Source organism: Strix aluco, chromosome 21, assembly GCF_031877795.1.
Source record: "Strix aluco isolate bStrAlu1 chromosome 21, bStrAlu1.hap1, whole genome shotgun sequence".
Classification (NCBI taxonomy): Eukaryota; Metazoa; Chordata; class Aves; order Strigiformes; family Strigidae; genus Strix; species Strix aluco.
The window spans coordinates 12,559,451-12,581,962 of NC_133951.1; positions in this window are offsets into that span (position 1 = coordinate 12,559,451).

A 22,512-nucleotide genomic window follows, 5' to 3' on the forward strand; every position below is an offset into this window, starting at 1 on the left:
TTTAGATCACACTTTGCCTCCTAGAAAAAAAAGATAGTATTCTGGGGAAGTGTCTCTCTCCCTTTATTCAGTGTCTGGAGAAATGACTGTGCTCTGAACTTAGGCACCTCCAATAACAATCTAAACCAGAGTAGGATGAATCCAGGCCTCGCTGTTAAGTGAGCACATGGAGCCTTGCTTTTCCTTTTTAAGGTTGGGATTTACATAGGACCTAAAATAATTAGGTCCCTCAGACCATCTAACCCCTAGGGGCTCTTTTGAAAATCCTAAGCTAATTTCAGCTCCTGGTAAGTGTCCAAATGTTTGGATCCCTATGGAAACCTTCCTCTGGAGTATCTGAACCGTAAGGTAGCGGTATTTGTATTCCCACTCCCTGTGCATTTCCATTGGTATCATTAATATATGGCAAGAATGCAAGTACTAGGAAAATATGTTCAGAGTCCCTAGCCGATTCTTCCAAGATGGTGCTGTTGTAGGAAAAAGGATTACGTGAGTTAAAAGTGCACAGGGCTCAGCAGTCATTAAGAGCTACAACTGCTCCTAGCAAAAATACTTTTTGCAGCTGCACTTTGGAGAAATGTTTCACGTGTTTTCGGTTGTTTGGTTTCTTGTCTAGATGTCAATATTCCTCGGCAGGCATCTCTCTCCACCTGCCATTTGGCAGGCATGACCCAAGGTGGGTGGGTGGATGGATTTTGTTTAAATGATGAGATCTGTCAGCCTCTGGGGGAAATGCAAAAGGGAGGTGTTGAGCTTAGTGTAGATGTGGAGTAATCAAAAGGGGATGGATGCATTTACTCTGATTTAAACTGCACTTCTGATAGCTGTGCTGCCAGTGTTGGGGAACATGTGATGTTTCTGGGACTTTTCAGGCTCATGAACAGCCCTTTGCAGATTCCTGCTATATGCCGACCCATCTCTGCAGAAGTCCTAGTTTTTTAAACCTAGACATGACTAAAACTGAAAGTGTAACTTGCACGTGGCAGTATTAAAGAGAGTGGCACTGTTAAAGCTGCAGTCTTCACTGCGATCTCAGTCAGGTACAACCCAGCGCCTCACTTAAAAAAAGATAATGAAGCTGCTTCACCATAGCAACTGGATGTGCAGCTGCAGGCTTTGACTTGGGATGAGCTTTCTCTGCCTAAATTCTTCTGCTCTTCCCTCCCGTGAGGACAGGGGAAAGGCATCCACCTACAACTCAATCTTTTACCATCACTTGGAAACACATCTGGTTTAAAATTCACTTTTCATTAATTTTCCTGAAACACCATTTGTGAGCTTCATCGCCATGGACTGAGAGTTAATGGCGTCTGCAAACGCAAACAAAAGACAAAATTATTATAACGGCATTTTAACCTAAATAGATTCTTAGAGTTTAAGTCAAGGGAAAACTTTTGGTCATGACCTTGTTATCATATTTTACCTTGATCTTGAACCTATGAATAATATCCTGTCTCACTCTGAAGAATTGAAAGTAGGGAGAGTCCATCCCTTTTCTCAGTTATTTGTTTTGATAATTAAACACTGATTCTTTAGGCAAAACGCCCATCTGTCTGGCCATATCCCTCCTGTGCCATAGTGCAGAGGGCCTCAAAACTCACGTTTTGAACCAGTAGCAGTAGAAAGTGACCTGGAGCAGGGCAGAACAAGGTATGGTCCAGCAGCAATGGTCTGCAGAATCCCCAAAGGTACGTCTACTTTTGCAGCTTTCCACTTTACCTAGCTTTAATAAAGACTCATCATTTGTTCATCTCTGAGCAGAAAAGTGTGCCATAAAACCCAGCTCTATCCCACTCCAAGACAGCAGCTGCTTTTTAACTGGTCGTTGAGGTCATGGTGCCTCCAAACCTCCTGCTAATCTTTCTGGCTGTAAGTCAGGCCATTGTTGCTAGGCTCTGCAATAGACTCAGCCTATTGCTTTCACCACCCACTCATCCAATATTTTCTTAGCAGTATCCTTTTCTAAGCAAACGCCAATCTGTAACGCCTTTGCATGCAGCGGAGATTAAAAAAAAAAATCAATACATTAAGCCTCTGTATAGAGCTTCTAATTTATCTAACAAACGTTCAGCAAACAATAGTCTACTGGCCTTTTTTTTTTTTTTTTTCGGCTGGCTGACTTCCCCTAAACTTCAAAAAATGTGTAAATGAAGTAACAGCAATAAGATAACAAGTTGAATAAAGTCTGGAGATACAGCGAAAAATATATCTATGCCCTCTCAGAGTGACAAAAGATGTGGAGACCAGGGACATTCATAGGACAGCGGGACACAAGATAAAGCTAATTCAGGGAGCATCTCTTTTATATTAAAGATAAAAATAGGAATTCATGCTCATACTCAATTCAAGAATATTTTAAACTGAAGTGCAGAGATCTCGCTCTGCTACCTGTTCCTTTCACAACAGGCAGAAGAATATGAGCTGGTTAGTACAAATGACTCTATGTATTGCTGCATCATTGAGGATATGAAGTTAGAGATCTGGACCTGATGGTAGAAAGTGTTTTGGAGGGAAAAAAAGCGGCTGCTGCCCTGTGCCATTTCTGTGTAAGAGAGGAGACAGCAATTGTTTGCAAAGAGAAAATGACGGGGAGCGCAGGCAAGGACTGAGCCAATTTGTCAGCCTAAGGCAGAAATAGAGGTCTGGTCCTGCAGGCCAAGATGAGCCTCAAAGACAAAACCAAAGAGCTCATGTTTGCAGTGTGAAGTCACGGAAAGGGGTGCAAAAGGAGAAATGGCACAAGGAGCATTGCAGTTTTGGAAAAAGTCGTCTTCGCTGCAGCGCTCTCAGTACATCTGGTTAAGCCAGATATTTCCTGCTGAGCTACAAACGTCACCGTTCCTCCTCCTGCCACAACTGCTCAGGAGGAGAAAATATGAGACCCGCTGCGTTCGTGACTGCCAACATCCATGCTCTTGAACTGGGCATGACCTTTGTGCAGAAAGGGTTGCCAAGTGACAATTTTACGTACTAAGATTTGTTTTAGCAACATCATAATAAAGGTTTTGCTCAACAGTTTTTGAAACCTAAGTTTAAAACTAAAGGTAAATATGAGCTCTTGATAGAAGATAATACCAGGGGAAAAAGCAAAAAGAACACATTTTGTGTGTGAGGAAAAAAAAAAGTGACCATTTATGAGATATTATTTTATATCTCCTTTCATCTGCAATAATTCATCTTGATTTTTCTTTAACTACGTATACCACATTAATTCCAGAGAACAAAAAAAACAACAAATGCAAAACTTTGTCAAAAGATATCTGCTTTCAAAAGCAAAAACTGGAAATTACAATCAGAGAATCTGAAAAAGCTTGTGCTAGACCAGGTCATTCTGTCCCCTTGAGAAGGATGCCTGCTTACTGCAAATCACTGAAAACTTCAAGGGAAAGCAAATTTCTTCCAAGTGCTGTTAGTTGGGGTAAAAAAACACTTTAAGAAATCTTCCCCAAACACCAAGGATAGAAGTCTAATTGAAGGAATACCAAATTGGGACTCTCTTTAAGTCATTTTCAGTCTTATTGACAACAGTAACAGCGAGGATGTGTGCGAGAAACTTGTTCCTATCCTGTTTTTCCTGATCATTCAAACTTCAGCCTGTCTGGAGCAAACTGCTCAATACTCCAAACCTCTTCTGCAACATTTGTCCCAGTGCCACAGTGAGAAGATGCTATTGTGAAAATTGTGGATGCGCTCATCTTCCTTTGTTCCAAGACTGGAGTACTGCAGGGTCCAGAAATCACATCAGGTCATCAAATCAACACAGTAAATCTTCCCTTTTACTTAGAAAGACAAAAATAATCTTGACTTTTTAATGAGCTCACACAACACCAAAAGACATTTCAGACTCAGGAAAGTATCTCATTTCTGCTGGCGAAATGCAACACAGCAGAAGTTGGACTGGGCTGCATTTGGACGGGCTCTAGTACCACGTACTGAATCCAACTCCATCACAAAGAGGGAGCATCTCAAGTCACAGATATTTGGTAGCAACACCCTACATCCAGCTCTCTTTCTGAATTCAGCTGGTGCAGAGGCACTGGTGTATTTGATGCCAGCCTTAATATTAAACGCAGAAGAAGGAAAATTACTTCTGTAGAAATAGAGGACAGACCTCCTGTGCGAGAGAGACCAGCTGCCACAGAAAGCATGTAATCTCTTTTCATGATCTTAATTTTAAAAACTGGCCCGATTTTTTTTCATGTGTCCTCACTATTCCTACTGGAAGGGCTTTCCAACGCCTGTCTATTTATACGCATTTCTTCTTGTGCCAACATTGTCTCTTCACTTAAATAACTTTCCTCTGCCTGCTGCTTGCCTCCTTGATGCACTCACAGGCAGCTGTCAGATCTCCTCTCAGCCTTCTCTCCTTAGGCAAAACAAGTCAATCCCATTTAATAACCTCTGAGAAAGAGTCCCCATTCCCCAGATTCTTCCTACCCTTTCCCTACAATGAGGTCCTCTTTTTGGGTGTCGTGATGAGGGTCCTCCACAACCCTTCCTCCGTTGAAGTTTCCCATCCAACACATTTCAGGATTGTATCATAATCTGAGGACTCAGAGGAAAGGTCAACCGTTCTTTGCTTTCACCCCTGCCAGTAACAAAACAATTACTGCGTAATAATGCAACAATTAATCACACTCATTGTGTCACGCACAGACTTATGAGAAAACACTGCGTATCATATTGCAGCGTGTTAATACATTAAGCTTTGCAGCTCTTCCATTTTCTCATTAACAACAAATGAGGACATTGCTTTTCCTTCTACAATTTTAAGGCCCCGTTAGAGGTTCAAAAATGAGTAAATAGATAAACATATTTATCAGCTAAAGAACACAGATAGGTAAAGAGAACAGCTTCCCCTTCATAGTTTGGTAAAAGAAATTAATTCCATTTACTATCATCATTACTGCCTCTCTCATCGACACGGTGTCTACTCAGGGCAAAGCATACAGCACAGGCAGATGAAAAATCTGTTTCTTCTTGAAGTAAAGTCAGTGGTAAAACTTGCATCGACTTCATGTTGTAAGCAAGGAGCAGATTAGGGTTCTGGTTTTTGTAACGCAGACAAAAATCTGCTGGAATAAAATGACTTTCAGAGATAACCTAGTTTAACAGAGCACTCTTATCCAAGACAGAAAAAAATCAGAAAGGTTTTCAAAAGACACAGATAAAGTTAGCTGCAGAAAGAAGAGTGGGACTGATTAGTCTGGAAAATGCAGCTGAAAATTCTTGCTGAAGAGCAATGGTTCACCCTCTGCCCGGATTGTCCAAGGTCCTAATAACAAAGCACTGTGCAGAGCTTGATTTGCACACTCATTATTTACACACCTATAGCTGTCCTTTGCTGCTAATGAGCGCGCATGGTATTTTCCTGAAAAAGGATGATTTACATGTTGTCTTTGGAATGTACCTTCCCACAAAAATCCTGACACATATATCCTGAAAGGCTCCCTTTGCAAACGTAAGAAAGTGCAGGAATAACAAGATATAGCAAGAGAGGTCTGACCAGCTAAAAAAAAAAGTATGTTAGGATTAACAAATACCTGGCTTATGTCAGAACCTGTTCAAGATAAGAGGAAATATTTTTTAATAAAATCTAAGTATGGGCCTTGCAGATGTGGAAAGAATGTAACAGGAAGATATTTTCAATTCCCACTTGGCCACAAGAAACAGGTTTTGCAGCCAGGTTGGGGTTTTTTTTATTTTTATTTTTTTCAATTCCCCTTGGCCCTCTTTGCTGTGTTTCCTTGGGGAGTGGGAAGAACAAGTGCCCTCTGCTTTGGCCGTTGCAGGCTCAGGAGCAAGCCCAGCTTAATGTCTGCTCAAGGCTGTGCAATGCGTAAAGGCAAAAGGAAGTCTGTAACTCAGTGACTAATTCTCCTGCTGATTTGGAATTTCTGATACTGCATGAGTGGCAGCGACAATAGAATTCCATACATATGGGCTTATTTTTTCCCCAAAGCCAACCTCACTTGTCCTTCTCACTTGAACACATGCTAAAATCAGGGAAAATGGAGATTTTATGTTGCTTTGTTTGATTTCTGTTACTAGTAACGTGCCTCATTGTGGGTGGCATTTCCCTCCCCCCTTTCCCTTTTTTTCACCAGTGCAGAAAGTTATTTACGAGGGAGATAAAGGTGAACATATCCTATAAGAGAGCTTGTTTGGCCTGAATGCCATGTTTTGATAAGTGTCCTATGTGAAAGAGAAATGAGGTTAAGTCTTGAACTGGAATGAACTATTTTTGTACGTATGAATTGGATAGTAAAAGAGTGGTGCTTGGTGGAGATGGGGTTAAGGTTCTCAGGCAGCTTTATTTAACTTTGAAAAAAGATTTACTCCCCGCCCCCCCAAGGAGTCAATGTTTCACACTAGATAAAGGACACCTTCACCTCTTGATGGTTAAAAAGTCTAACATGAAATATCATCTTGTACTTAGAATCTCTGCAAATATTTTGGGTGGGAAAATTCTGTGGAAATTTGGGTTGAGTTGGGTTACATTTTTTCCTTACAATGACTTTAGTACAATCCAAATTTCCAGACCAAACAGCATTTTTTTCCCCCCGAAGATTTTTCATCATACGGTGACAATTTGCAATGTGTTATTTCAATTAATTGTCAACTATTTCCAGATCTCTGACCAGATTACTGTATATAAAACCATCACTGCTAGTCAATTTGCTTTTCTTTCCTCTCATTTATTTTCCAAGACAAGAGCTTTTGGGTAACCATCTGCTTCTTATTTCAAACCTGTCTATTTTTGTTAATACCTGATGTCCTATGTCTCATGCAAAAGCTCAATTAAAGATTGATAAGCAGGTTTTTTGTTTTGACATAGGTCGCCTATTCTAAGCAGCAATGCTTTACAATTCCAAGTTACTTTTTTGTTGCAGATTTTTTTCAAGCACTTCTTTAAATTCTGTTTTAGACCCACATTTGGCAACCATTTCCAAATGTGCTTGGCTGTATGCATTTGAGTTACCTTATGAAATGAAATTGAGACATTTGTGTGCTAAAGTATAAGCGTTTGTGGAACTAGGGCCTTAGGAAATGTAAAGCTAGGGCTCCATCTATTCTTGCCTACTGGTTTCCATAGAAGTCTACTCAGTTTTCAGACCAAAATAGTTTTATTTGTCTAATGACCAATGCTGCTATATCATTGTTAAGATCACACTGGATCCTTTCCACTCTTTTACCTCTAATGCAGCTGCTGTTAGGTAAAAAGCTTCAGGCAGAGTGCCAAATACCAGCCTCACCAGATCTTAAAAGTGATGTTTATTCTCTTAACTGTATTGACTTCTTGTCCCCCCTAGTAGGATAAACCAGCTTTAAACCCTTCCCAGCAGTAATCTCTTAAGTGGCAATGTCTTAGAGAAAGTTTGAAAGTAGAATAGGGAGGAATAACCAATACACACATAAGAAATAGCGTCTACTACCGTAATAATCTCCTTCCCCAGCCCCATTTGGAGCTGTGCAGGGAGCAGCATATATGTGAGTGCAAAGCTGCAGCAGTGGGATACACGGAACTCAGGTGCTGCTTAAAACCAGCTTTGCTCACAGATCCATTCTCCTGTCTGTAAAAGATTTGATCTTGTTTTTGTCTTGCCTAATTTCTGTGACCCAGGTGTGATTCTTGCGTTAAGAACATGGTCATTTTAGGGTTTCAGGTAGATGGAGAAACATGAGCTTCCCTGGAAGGCGATTCAGTCTGCCAAAAACATGAATTGCTCGGTTTATCTCTCTCCTTTTTCTATCTGAACAGACCAACCTAAATATCTAATATTAAGGAGGATGAACCTTATCCAGGAACTTCCCACTCTTCAGGTGGGAAGGTTCTCTCGTCTCCTCTTTAATTGTTAACAAAAGCAGTTGATTACATTTTATTTTTCCCATCTACACTAGGCAGAACATCATATGTAAGCAAAATCCCTAGCTTTTTTTTTTTCCCTCTCTGTTTTCCTTACTCTGCTCATATTTTTCTCATAAAGTCTGTCACCAATGGCTAGTTTCTTTCCCTCTGTAATAGAAATTTTAGGAATGACTGGTTAAGAAAAAGCCAAATCCTAAATCATTAAGCAATAATTCTGAGAGATTATCTTACTGAGTAATAAGCAATTTTATAGCAGATTTTTTGACAGGACATATTTCACTTAGAAGACCATCTTTTTTTCTCCCTTAGGTTATAAGGTGCTTAAATCATTTTTTGAAGGAAGGAGGAAACAGCTGTGGCTAAACCATGCTTTTTCCGTCTGTCATTTTTTCTTTATTTTCTCTTTTTGTGCATGCAGCACTCCCAGAGTGAAAGCATTAGCAGCAGTGCCAATATTAGAAGTTAAAGAATGTAAACTTGAACTTGGACGATTTTGGTCAAGGTCCGAGAGTAGGATTTCTTTTTTTCCCATGTTCTCTGGCTGTGCTGGAGGTCACAGTTGTGCTTTCAAAGTCGGTATGAAGAGGCAGGTGCTGTGATGGGCTAACTGCTGCCATACTGGTCCATCCCTTCAGCCTGAATTTTTCTCAGCCTTTGAGCTAAGCTATGGGTAATTTTCTCAGCTGCTTCCATTTAATCAAAGGAGCTACCTGGACCAAAATTTTAATCCACCAAAAGGAAGGACAAGCACTAGTTTGATGCTGCAGCTGGTTTCGATTCCAATGCCTAGTTTATGGGGATTGCTTTAGGCTGAGACCTAAAAGGTTTAGAGGTCCATAAGCAAAATAGGCTGATGATCTGCATTTGGTTGAGATACACCCAAAGTCTTCCCTGTTTACTTAAATGAGAGTTTTCCCAAACTGTCCCTTCTAACACATGCCTTTCCCTACCCATCACCTTCCACACCCAGCCTCTCTTGTGCTCGGTAACAATCCTCAGCTCCCTTTTCAGGAATCACCATTGTGGATCAGATCCATGGTTTCACTGTTGCCTGTGAAAATGTCTTATTCAGTGGTCTTCAGAAGAAGCCTCAGGATGCCCAATAACAAAAAGATATGGAAAAACAGCTTGGAGATATACCATCCACATCATTGTTAGTTATACCTGTTTAAGTGCTAAAATCCAACAGGTAGTAATTCAAATTAATAATATCCAAGAAAACACTTGCTATCCTAAGTCCAGTCCTCATTCCACAGTAGGAGAGGAAAATATAAACATGACAATACGGAGAGACAGTTTTCCATCAGGGTAAAGCATGGGTGAAAATTTCTAGAGGTTGTGATTTAACTTTTCCCTTAATTCCTTCTGTCTCTACTAAGGATCAGAACAGATGAATGTGGAGGGTGAACACAGAGAAGTCCTGCTCTCTTCTGCTGGGCTGAGAAGGGTTATGAACTATAGAGCAGCTAGGTGAAACATCACACAGTAAGAAACAATGATTATTTGGATGAAAAAAGGAGCATATAGTCCCACAGTTATTGTTCACTTTTGTGCCAGCTAAAACCGGATTGGCATCTATCCCAAAAAAGCTAGCACGTATTTTGATTGTGATGTTCGTTTTCTTCTTCCTTTAAAAAACTGCCCCTGTAAAGTCAGCCAGGATTTAAACAAATACATCTATAGCATGATAATACTGCCATTAAAAAAATCATTAGGAACACGGCCTGAAACAACTATCTAAAGACACTAGAAAACGTAAATCAGCTCAAGTATTTGAATAACAGCAAGGTGATGATGGAGACAATGTGAGGTGGTCTTGCTTGAGAACCAAAAGGTTTGTTTTGATAGAAAGAGCATCAAACAGAGCAGAGCAAGGTCTGTGTGCTCCACTGCGTCCTCAGCCCAATCCATCTCTAAGAAAACTGTCAGAAAGGGCAGATGGGCAGTATAATTCTTCCCACTAGTTACACCGTTCTGTGGGAGCAGAGCAGCTTTTAACTGACAAAGACAGATCTAACCTCTGAAATCCAGGACTCATCTATTTTTTTTTTTTTGCATGAAAAACACTGCTTTTCTATTAAACCTTTTTTTTGGCTTTGAAGCTATTTGAATACTATTATTTCAGAGACTTACATCTCTCCTATAGATCCCTACAGACTTTTTATTGATGGAGGTAAATATCACCCCATGTTCCTTTTTATCATTTGCTGTCAAACATGCCAAAGACCTTGACTTGACCATGGGAGTTCTTCAGTGGGTTTGGATTTAGTTCTCAGTTTCCATCTTTATCAAACCACTTCGGTCTTTTCCACACACATTTCCCAGAGCCACAGGAACACAGTGTGTACCCGTGTGTCTCTTCTGCTGGAAAGACAAGGAAAACCTACATCAGGAGGCAGCCCAGAAGGGAAATTGTTGCAGTCTGGGGAAGATACTAGTAAGAATTAAACGTACAGACTCTCAGCCCACTGCACCTCTCTGCTACGCTGCTCACCCCTCCATCCCAAATGCTTCGCGGTGCTGGAGATCCCAGAATGAGAATGAAAGCAGCCAGTGATTTTCCCATCCTTCTGCGGGGTGGTGCTGAGCCCCTGCATGGCCACGCACCATCAGTGTCCGTGCTCTGGCCAGCAGCGAGTCCAGAACTGCCTCCTCAAGCCACGATTTGCTTCACAGCCCGTTTGCTTACAGCCCCCAAGCAGGGTTCCCAGTTCCATCGCTGTGTCGCTCAGAGGGAGGCCAGCCCAAATAAAGGAGTCCAGGTTTCAGTCCGTCATCTTCCACCCGTGCTGCTCAGCACCACACAGAGCCGGACTCCTGTTTAGTCCCCGCGGGTTGCCAGCCCTAGTGTCGGTCATTGTGATGAAAGGTTTTCCTCTCACCAGGTTCTCTGATTCAGCACAGAGGAGGTCGTACAGATCTTCCTCCGTGCTGAGTCACAACCTGTTCCTCATTCTCTCAGCAGGAGCTGTGTCTAAGGCAGGACGTTCCTACACAAAACGCACAGGACTCAGGGAACATGAATGAGTCACTGCTGTAATTTTTTTATACCCTGAATTAATAGATGTTAACAATAGCTTTTCAAAAATCTATTACAAATACCGATCCATTTCATGATATCATTTCTTTACCCTATTGCTAAGCTTGTGTAGTTACTATAATAACTGTATAGGAAATTTAAAATCAAAAATTAGTTATTGTCCACTTTATGCCTGTGAAATCTTACTTTTGTTCTTATGCACATTCACCAAGATTGAATAAAGCCCTGAAACTTCATTTTTTGGTGGAAAAAAGCATGTTAGTAGCGCTATTGACATTGGCTCAGAAAACTAGACCTTCATCAGGAACAGGGAAAGCTGTTGCTTTTTCTATCATCAGAAAGGTGGGGAAGTCAGGAGAGATAAGGCAAGGCATATTTGGCAATGTGTGGTATTACCCCAGATCAATATTTTTCAGACAAAATGTTTTTCTTAGTTGAAAAATGGTCTGCTTTTGCAATTTAGCACATGAAAACAGACTTCCGGAACTTTTTCCGTGTTTTGCATGTTAAGTCGTAATGAACTTAAAATTATTGTTTTTAAAAAGAAAACCATCTTTTTTTAACGCATCCTTGCTTGGAAGCTTTATATGTTTGATTAGAAGCACGAACTATTCAAAGTGTTTTGTTTGCAACTAGCAAACTTAAAAAAAATCACGATTTTTCTCTCCTTGATGAAGTCTATCTTGTTGATGCACTTTCAAAATGCATGGAAGTATGCTGTGAGATAAAAGCCAGGAAAATGAGCAGAGAAAATTTTTAAATGATGGGGCCAACAATAGCCAGAAACAGCCACAGATGAGGGTCCTGCTAATGCAAAAGCGTGTGTATTTGTGTCTAACAGGGATGAGGATTCTTGGCCTAGAAAATGTCATCCTTAAACCACAGTTTAAGGTTTGCAAAGTTGTAAAAAACCTGAAAATGCATCTTTGAATGGAAAGGTTTAGTCAGCTTCAGAAACAGTTTTCATTTATAATGCGTGGAAAATTGCTAATCTTACCAAGTTTGTCACCAAACGAGTGCTAAAGTCTGAATGGAAAAAGTTTTGCAGTCATTTCTGTGAAATGTCATGTAACTCAGAAGAAAAGGAGAAAAACAAGAGAGCGTTATTCCTGGTTTTTTTCTTGCATGGTCTAGTAGTTGGACTTTGTGTTTTGTAATCAGGAGTCTGGACTCCACTGACCCCTCTCAGGAAAATCCTTCAGGTACCAGGAAAAAGCTGTTGATGGGGAAAGAGCAGCTTTGAGAGGATACCCCGCATGACCTTGGAGTCAAGTTCCCTAGCTTCGGAGATTGCTATTTCCTGTACATAACATTAGGAATTAAAAGTACTAATTACTATGGTTCCTAACACATCTGAATGAACATGGTAAGTACATTTTATACTAATCCGATTAACAGATTTTTTCCTCTTTTTTATCACAAAAAAATGCCTTGCAACCCATTGTTTTGCTAGTTAACAATTCTGTGCTGTTACTCTGGGGCCAAATGCAAATGTAAAACAGATAATTTCCATTTAACCAATTTCTGAAAAAAAAAAAAAAAATAAAATGCTTACTGCCTACATAACAGACTTCAATATTAATACATCATGCAGACAGCCAGAATGAAAAAGAGCAAAGCAAGGATCCCACATCACAGAAATGTAACTAATGCAGAGACAGAGTAAATACCAATGTCAAAGGAAATTCATTAGCTAATCTTATCTAAAGAGCATATCTAAATGTGTCAGGTGATAAAAAGCTAGACCAGCTCAAACCGGCTCTCTTGAAGATGCCTGCCTATTTGAGCCACGGAAAGAATGAAAACGCACAGGCTGTATTACATATCACTCAGTCCTCGCTCGGAGCACGTTAAGCAGCAGAAGCAACAGTTTGGAGATGACAAAAGTCTTACCAAGCACACGGCGGCTGAAGCAATAAAACGTGCTATAGACCCTACTCCTTTGGGTCCGTAATGTTTTTGGCTAGGTGAAAAGCATCTCATGTAGGGACTCTAGAGTAAGAAATACTATGAAATTCTTTGGTAATAAATATACATAATGGCCTCACTGCTGCTCTCATCGCAGGCCAGCAGTGATGCACGTTTTTCTTCCTCAGCTCACAGGCCAGGACAGAGAAGGGCTGTGCCTGGTGTGGAGGTGCAGGCTGAGCTATGGGTGCCTGCAGGAGCCCTCTCCTCTTGTCTGGGGCAGCAGGTACTGCCACCCACCTGGGGACCATCTGCAAAGGGTGGGCAGCCATGGCTCTGGTGGGAAGTACAGTACGAGCTGTTGGACAGGAGAGGCAGAAAAGGAGAGTTGCAAATGCTCTGAAGATTAGGGGTCTCTAGGATTACATGAAATACTAGGGGAATTACACCTTCCCTTATGACTAGTTCTCTTCAGTCAAGAATGTCACCTTTCAGGACTGGCTTAAGGAAAGAACTAAAAAAAATTTACATTTTTCTATATAAGTTCTTATAGTCTTCCTGGATGTTTCCCTCTGGTTTCACCTTTTATAACCATCTCTTTGCAATGCCTTAAGCTTGACAATTTCTTGGAAATACTGTTTTTCACTGTTGGGTACCTACTGTATCCTTAAAATAAAAACCCCTTACACGTTCCTGAGTTCATAGACAGAACAGCTGTGCATCTTTATTACACATATGCTGCATTCTGGTTTTGCTTGTTAGCCAGCAGACAGGAAAGTTTTATTTTTAGGCAGATGTGAAAGCCCTAATTTGTTGCAGAGGGGAATAGAGAGCCTAATAATAGCATACAATATAGCCAATGCCAAATTAATTAATGGAGACCAAAACAGGTTACAGCTTATGAGCCAAAGCTACTATTTTCCACTTCCCTAGCCTTTCCCCTCTCTCTGAAACAGCGTAGTAGAGCTAGAGTTGGAAGAAGGACATCCTACAATATCTGTTACAGTACTTCAGGCCTTTTGCTATGCACTTGAGTTACTGTGCAGCGAGGTTTGCCTTGACCTTACAACACTCTGGCAGAAGAGACCAGCCTGCTTGTCAGCCCCAAACGATTTCTTCCATGACTGACCAGCATCGCTCAAGTCCCTTGTGGAGGAACACATCCCGGCTTGCTCGCAGAGGAGCCAGCATGGTGGGAAGGGGCACGAAGGAGGAAACCTCAGAGCTTCGGAGAAGGTTTTGAGGCACAGTAAAGCTTCTGCTGCACCCACCTTCTCAGTTACAGCCTCCACAGGCCAGGGGCAGATGACCCAAAGGGAGGCTGAGAATAGCGTGCTGCCTCCCGCTCTGTTCTCGGGTGACCACACGTGTTTGCTGTCAGCTCTTTCCAACTAGGAGCAGGAGCCTATTTTAAGCGCTCCCTTTCCTCACGCATACACTGTTGCCATAGCTGCAAAACTAATGCACATGGAAAGAAAGGTTCTTACTCTATTGACTCAGCAGAGAGGCATGTTACTGAATCTCTCTGTTTCTTAACTCATGTAAGTGAAAGATAGTGGGCCAGATCCTTCCCCAGCTGGTGCTAGAATGGCATGATTCTACTGGCTTAGTGAATCCCTATTAATTTGCAGCAGCTGACATACTAGCCCTTTGTTTTCCATTGCTACGCCTTCCAGAATTGTTCATGGTATATTGTAATTAATTCAGCTTCTCCTTCTGCACCTTCCCTTGAAGGATATAGTCCCACAGAGACAGTTGAAAAGCGTATTTGCTCTCCTGCTGTCCACTCTCCATTTATCCGAGGATTCAGGGAATGAATGCACGTCAGGTATATGGTGTCTCTCAGCCTTTAACTTACATCAAATTCCCAGGGTCACAGACAGCAGTTTGGGAATATTGAAGGCAAGCTCCTAATGCACTAGCAGTGAGCTTTCATTCCAACCTGGCAGTAGTATACACACTAACAGTGACTTGCACTGATTTCGCTCACATTTGCAAACTTTCAGCCAACTCCAATTCAAATAGAATTGCTAATATTTTGAAGCTGTAGTTTGCCAGGATACTTCAAGAAGAAACCATCAATACACTTGAAACAAGCCCACTGCAGCTTTGGCTAGCATTTTGAAAGGATACTGGATTTAAATGTTTAAATTTTCCTGCCCATTCCTAATCTTAAACAGAAAAGAAAAACAAACCAGCACAACTTTAATAAAAGGCAGTCGGGTCTTCAGTTAATATGAACTTGCATAACTCCTTTGCCTTCCAAGTTTATTGAAGCTTTGCAGTAAGGAAGACACAAATGGGTCTGATCCGATAAGCAGGCAGTTGCTAAGTATATATAAGCAGTAAGAGCTTTTGTTATGCAAGTTTTCCAGTTCCTTGACTGGAGATAGTGTCATGACTGATGAGGTTCCTTGTGGAAGGGACTTGTATTTGGGTACCAGATCCTAAACAAAAGGACAGCAGTACGCTGGTGCCTCAGCAGGGTGTGGAAAGACAGAGAGATGCATCCTTGGTGCATCCAGGAGTGGGGGAGACATCTGAGGGGCAAAGGCTAAATCACTCATTTTGTTTCTCATATTCAGCAAGTGGACGGCACAGTGGGGGCTACTGCAATAGAAATTAGTGATCCATGATAGCAGTGGCACTTGGAAGAGCGGAGGCCATAGTTCTGCTGAACGGCTGGATCACAGAAACAGCCAGACATAAGGAGAGAGAAGAAAAAAAAACATCAATGGCCGATATCAATGGGATCAATGGGATACGATTTCTGAAAATTATGCTAATGCCAAGAAGATGAGAGACTAGAAGGGCGTTGAGCAAAGAACAAACCCTTGGAAGAGGAGGAAGGAAGTTTTCCTGCATTTTGTCATTTTTTGCTCTGACTCGCAAGCCTTACATTCTTTATTTACTAAACTAAGGAAAGATGAGTTAATCAGTTGCAAACCTGGAACTAACTCACAGTCCCTGGCTAGTAAAGGATAGGTGGGATATGGGCAGATTTTCTTTAGAAGCCAAACAAGATTACACAATAAGCCCTAGGAGCACATTGCATTTTGCATCAACATGCTGCGCTAGGTGACAGTTTATTCACTGCTTGCAAGTATCTTCACTCAGGCAGGTTGTATCTTCATCAACTACTAAAATGTTTAAGGAAGTCTTGATACAGAAGTAATGAGGATTAATTCTGGCCAAAAAAGCTCCCATATATTCCAAGTCTATTATGAAGAGTATCAACACAGCTGCCACAGAAATGAACCGCAGAGGTACAGACTGCATTTCAGAGCTTTGCTCTGGGTTTGGGTTTTTTGTAGATTTTGCTTTCTTTACATAGCTGTAGCAGTTAGAGTCTATAAAAGAGATCCACACCATGTACATTTAGGTACAAAGTATTCATGGTGATCCAGAAGAACATCCATGCTTTAATCTGAATATAAGAGTTTCAGAGTCCTATATCTCATTAGTCAATCTTTAAAAAGATGAATGATCTGCTCACCTGAATCCTAAATCAATTTATATACATGTTCATATTTCATTCAGATTTCTGTGACTTTTCTGTGTGTAGGGCTTTGCAATACCCACTTTTGTTTGTGCCAAGAAGCATTTGTAAGACTTTAGCACCATTAAAATCCAGCACCATAGCTCAGTTTAAAGCTGTCAAGCATCAAAAGATATAAATATTACCTCCTAGCTATTACTGTTTATAAAGTGATCCAACTCTTTAAAAAGTCAAGCTATACCGTATACTCATGTGGCTTCCTGCAACAGTTAATTCCAAAGGCTGCTTAAACACGTATGATATTTTTCCTTTGACATACTTTAAATGTATTTGCCATTAATCTTGACCCTTTGACTGTTCCCTGAGGGACAATGAAGTGATCAGACAGCTGTGCCCCTCATAACTTTTAATACTTTAATTAAATCCCCTTTGGACCTTTTTCCCTTCTCTATTCTTTCTTTAGTCAGCCACCAAGAAAAACGACCACAGTTTTAACATCTAAACACTGGAAACTATGAACATATAACAATGAAGAAATAATTTCTTATTTTTCAATTTACTTAATTATTTTTAAATTTAATTTCTGGAATGAATGAATGAGAGTTCTATTTTCTTCTGAAAATTCTTTTTGAAGTCACAGTGGTTTGGCCTCATGTGTATAACCATAAACAGAACTGTACAGCTTTGGACAGATACTTTTAAGAGAGAGTTCAAGTTCTGCTCTTCCATAGTTTAACAAGACAATAGTCTTTATAAAACTTTTACCCACAGAAATAGTTGATCTGTCCCGAGAATGATCAATCTCGTTTAAAGGTAACAGGCTTGGCTCACAGATAAAACAATCCCTATCATTTTACTATCCTATTCTCATGTTTTGCATCCAAGTTTTGGTGTTTGGTATTTACTGGCATGTATAGGAATTGCAGAAAATGTCAGTGAATTGGCAAATTGTAAATATCACTGACATTAAAAAACAAGAAATTATTTTCCACTGCCTCAAACTTTCCATTAATAAGCTGTCAAAAGTGAGTATCACTTTTGATTCCCTAACTTTTCTTGGAGGGATTAAAGAAATCAAACAGGAATAAAACCACTGCTAAATTACTTTGCAGTATTTATTTTGCATAGTGCAAGTGGAAGCACATTACTAGAGGTCAGTGTGGTTTTTACACCTTTCCCCCCGCCCTCCTCTGGGGATGATGGGAACACTCCTAGTTTCAATTAAAGAATAGATTTGTGGTTTATTTGTAAGGGTACATGTAAATCTCAGCTCAACAAAAGGTAATTTTGGCTGTTTCTATTAAAAACTAGCCCAAACAATGTAAACTTTTAGCTAGTTTGGTCTTTTGTTACAAGATGACAAGCTGCCTACTTGGAAAACAGTACAGGAACTGGGGCCAGTTTATAACTACATCGCAATGGTGTGTACCTGCAGATTCACAGTTTGGTGTGGAGAGGCATCAGGTTTTACTCTTTTTTTTTTTTTTTTTTTTTTTTTTAAGACCATCAGATCTCAGAAATCCAAGAGAAGCTCAGCCATAGGCTCAAAGGGAGCCAGACTGAACAAAGCCCCTGCAAAGACAAATTGAATTTGTGGCACACCTTCCACCCACCCAGGGTAAACCCAAAACTGTTTTCCAGTATCCAGAAGAAGCAGGAGAAGCTCTAAACACACAGACTATGATACTGTCATTGCCATGTTCTTTGGCGGTTTTCCCATTCTGCAAATCTGCTTTATTAGAGGGAAAGGGTTTCGTGGGCTCTCCTGCTCCACACAGGATCCCAGAGGTTTTCATGCTCATCACCTGTGAGTTATGTGACCCTGACACCTTACTTCTCTGGAACACTTATACAAAGGAAATCAAACTACTGTGAACAAGCCTCCCCATTCAGAAGCAGCACCCAAGACATGCTTAACACAGCAAAGCTCTTTACATCAGTCTGGGAGCTAGGAGACCTCTGAATATGCAACTGTTATTGCATAGGCATCCCTAACCAGTGCAGGCAGGAAAACAACCATAGTTTTAGACCTAGTCATCCCAAGCCCAGTTGAGCCCTGCAGATAAATTACCTAGCAATGTCATCACTTCTGCACACCAGAAAGCCAGCCACAGTTTTCACACATTCAACATAGATTAAATTAAACCTGCCAGTAAAGGTGACCCTGGGGATAATTCTGGTGCAGTCAGGACAGCTAACAGTTACCATAAGCTGAATTCCTTTTACCTTTGGTGTATGAGGGGAGCGTGCCCTACAATAGGGAAGATCCACTGCCTCCCAAAGCAGCTGAAGGAGGACCTCTAGGCTCCACCACAGAGATGTTTCAATGAAGCAGCAGGGGATGGAGCAGATTTGGACTAACATGGCAGGGAGGAAAAGGGTGTCCGAGATAAAAGTGGCTTATAAAATAACTTGGAATGTCAGCACATGATTATGTTGTTTTCCCCTCAATCATTAGTTAGACTGCTGTGTTGCAAAACACCCTGAAGCTTGAGAAACTGCTAATGGGCAACAGCTTTTGGAATGTCATAAATGCTAAGTTTTACTGGACTGGAAAGACAACGTATTGTACAGTCAGAATTCAGAAGAGGAAATATTTGGACACTTGCAGCTTGTAATAAAATGAGAGAAAGTGGATTAATAGGTTTTGTAATTCATTAAAAGGGAAGAGCTACAAAAGAAAAATTTGTGGGAAATCTGTGCCCACAACACTGGCAGCACCTTGGACTGGGTTCTTCCACACCCTTTCTCAAAGTTATTTACACCTGGACAAAAGTACCACCATTAACTCCCTATGCCCTGTCAAGAACAGCCTCACAACTCGTAAGACAATTTGCAGATGAGAGAATTTGCCAGATGATAGTACTGAACCTGGAAGTCACTAACTGAATACTTGAGGTAATGGGCTTTGCTTTATGGTTTGAAGGTGTGAGAGAAGCCCCCTTGCCTTTCAAGCAGCAGGACCTTCAAAACATACAGCATGCAGCTGCTGTGTGCGCAACACTGAGCCCAAACCCAGATGACTATAGGCCTACGTGGCTTTTGGCTGAAGCAAGTAGGATGAGCTTGTATCTGCCTTCAATAAATCATGTTGACTTGCCCCAAGACTAATCCTAATGGAATGAAAAAGCCTTTTACTTTAATAAAGCAGAGGGTGATTCCAAAGGTAAATTAGGAAGAGGTACATTATAAAGAATAAAAATTCCTTTCAAAGGTATTGGAAGACACTGAAAGGCTATAAAATACCTCATTGGCAGCCTCCGTGCCTAGCACCAGCTTTCTGTTCTTTGTTCTAAGAGAGCTAGTTCACACTCCTCAAGAAATAGATACGCAGTAATGATCGCTTTTACTTGCTACGATACATCAAAGTTGACCTGTTAGATAAACAGAGTTGTTTAATGCTTGTGTTTTCCTGTGCCAAATGAAAACACATAAAAGTGCAAGATTCAACAGCTTTGTATATATTTTTTGCTTGAGCTGCACAATGGAAATTGTTTGTACTCTTCGCCAAAACAGTAAGGCTCCGCAACTTTGAATTTGGCAGGGACAGAGCCTAGTCCAAATCACTCTCCCGTGATTGCTGCAAGAGAAATGCCAACAATTTGTTTTTACACTTACAAAATGTGTCATGTACAGTACAGAGTGATCCTAAACAATTTTAACTAACCATCTGATGGCTCTTCATTAACACTGGAAATTCTAAAAAGCCACCAGAACTGGGTCTGCCCTGCAGGAGCCCAGCTGAGGAGCGGTTTGCGTGCGGTATGTAGCAGTTCTATAGGGGATGAGCGATCACCAGCCGAGGTTGATGGAAGGATTATCACAGACTTCAGTGAATGCTGGGTCAGGGCTCAGATATGGCTTGATTACAACCTCTTAATTAGGTCTTGCCCATGACATCTGCAAACTTTGCAGTAAGCCATATTATTGAGTACCAGCATCGTGAGGTAAAGACGCTTGTTACAGTTCTGTCATTAGGCAGATCTAAAAAACTTCAGAAGCTGTTCATTGGAATTGTTAATGTTCTTTTTTTCCCAATAAGCAGTTAAAAGATCAAGCTAGACTGACAATTTTCTTTATTGTATCTGTGAAAACATCCGTTTTTCATTTTCTGATGTCTGACTTTTTTTATTCTGACACTATGACAGCTTACATATTTATTTGCTTAGTCATTTGCCTTTGTGATTCTCATAACTGTAGGTACTAATTTTCACTCGCATTTTTATACACTTTTTATACAAACAACACTTGTTACAGCCTACGTAACACAACTTTTCATGAATATGATGCTTGTTTTTGCAGGCATGAAACTAATCAAAATTATAATAGGACAAACATTTGGCAGATGTTGAACACTCAATCTTATTAAACGCATTTGTCAAAGTGGCGAGTACATTTCTGCAAGCACAACTGCCACCTGATAATTACAACATAAAAAGCTCCCTCTCCCTATGGAAAATTAAGTAACTTTTTATATGCTGTAAGCGCACAGTTGCAGGCTAAATACTCTGTTTGGTTTTATTTTACCAACAGACAGCTTAGCTCCATAACTTACTGAGCCTTGTAAAGCACTGTATTACTAACTGTTGATGTGCTTAAGTCTAAAATAGTTTATAGGTGGTATTTTTTTCTGACAATGCTGACTAAAGTTACCATTTGGTATACTGGAAATTCTTAAATAGCACCAACAACAGTGCACTAATAATAACCTGAGTGACTGTAGGAGACTTGGGCAATGACCCTTGTCCAGCCTGTTGCTGGGAAGGAATCCTATTGGACAGGAGTTAGGCTGGTTGGTTGGGATTTTCAAATTTATTTGCTTATCTTTGTAATCTCTGGTAATTTTTTATTCCCCCAAATATTTGGAGAAACTCATTTTAGAGACAGTGTCTAACATTTAGACCATGCAAACCCCATATGAAGAGAGCCAAATGCTTTATCAGTGTCACCAGAAGCAAGGGAAGATAACATGGCCAAAACTGGTTTGTGTGTCCTTCGCAGAGATGGAAGCCTTCTGCGGTTGAATATTTCTTGCCTTGATTATGCTCAGCAAGGAGAAATAGTTCCCCATCACAGAAAGCCAAAGTGTTCAAAAAACTCCACAAACTGGCAATATTATTGCTGCTACCTTTATGTCTGTGTCAGTGACTGCAGCTGGGGCTTGCTAACCTGACTCGGATGCTGTGTCCATTTATAGAGCATCTCATGATGCTCCCAGTTAGAACAGCACAAAACCTGAATATTTTTCCATGATAGGTCTAATTGTGAAATGATGCAATTTTCCTATTTTTATTCCAGGAACAAATTACCTTTGTCTCATACCACACACTTCTGGTAGGAAAAGAGTGAACACTGAGTTCCTTACATTAATTAAGGTTCTGGGCAAAACTGATGAATTTTTACATATTTTTTGGCAGAACAATATGACCATAGTAGCATAAATATAATAGTCTCATTGATACAGGTATTAAAAACCTAATGTTTTTTAAAACCTAGATTAGTCTAATAATGGAGAAACAGATGAGATTCTGATAACTTCTGGAGGTTCCTGAAATGTCTGCAAATAATAGGAGAGTCATATATGCAATTAAGACAAAGCTATATATTATTCCTACAAAGGATTACTTTCTCTGAGTTAGAACCATGTGTGAAATAAGATGGAATAATTTTGATAATTTTCACATTTACTTTTTAAAACGCGTTATACTATCCAAACTAAAGGACGGAATCAACTTGAGATCAGCATCCACCACTTTCACAACCACAAAAAAGTAATGAAATTCAGACTGAAAAAAACAATCCTTTTTAAGAAACCCAAACCATTCCCATTGTCCTATTTTAGCCAGAATTTTACATTTCAGTGAGATTTTAGCAAGCAGTTGAAATTACTGTCTTCTGAGAAATTACGACCATTTCAAATGCTGTGATGTATACAGATACATCCCTCTTTTATTTTGACTTTTGATAATTAGCCAGGGACCTCTCCCTAACCCTACTCCAGCATCTGGAGCCAGAGTAGCTACATCTGCCCTGAAGGGCAGGATGCTTCTGCTTTGGCAATGGCATGAATGCAATAGTTATACTGAAGTGCCACAGCACTGTTCCTCCTCTGATGTTAAAGTTCCCCTGTCCCTACAGCTGAGAATCACAGAGAAACATGAAAAGAGAAGATGGACCAAAGCAGCGGATTTTGAA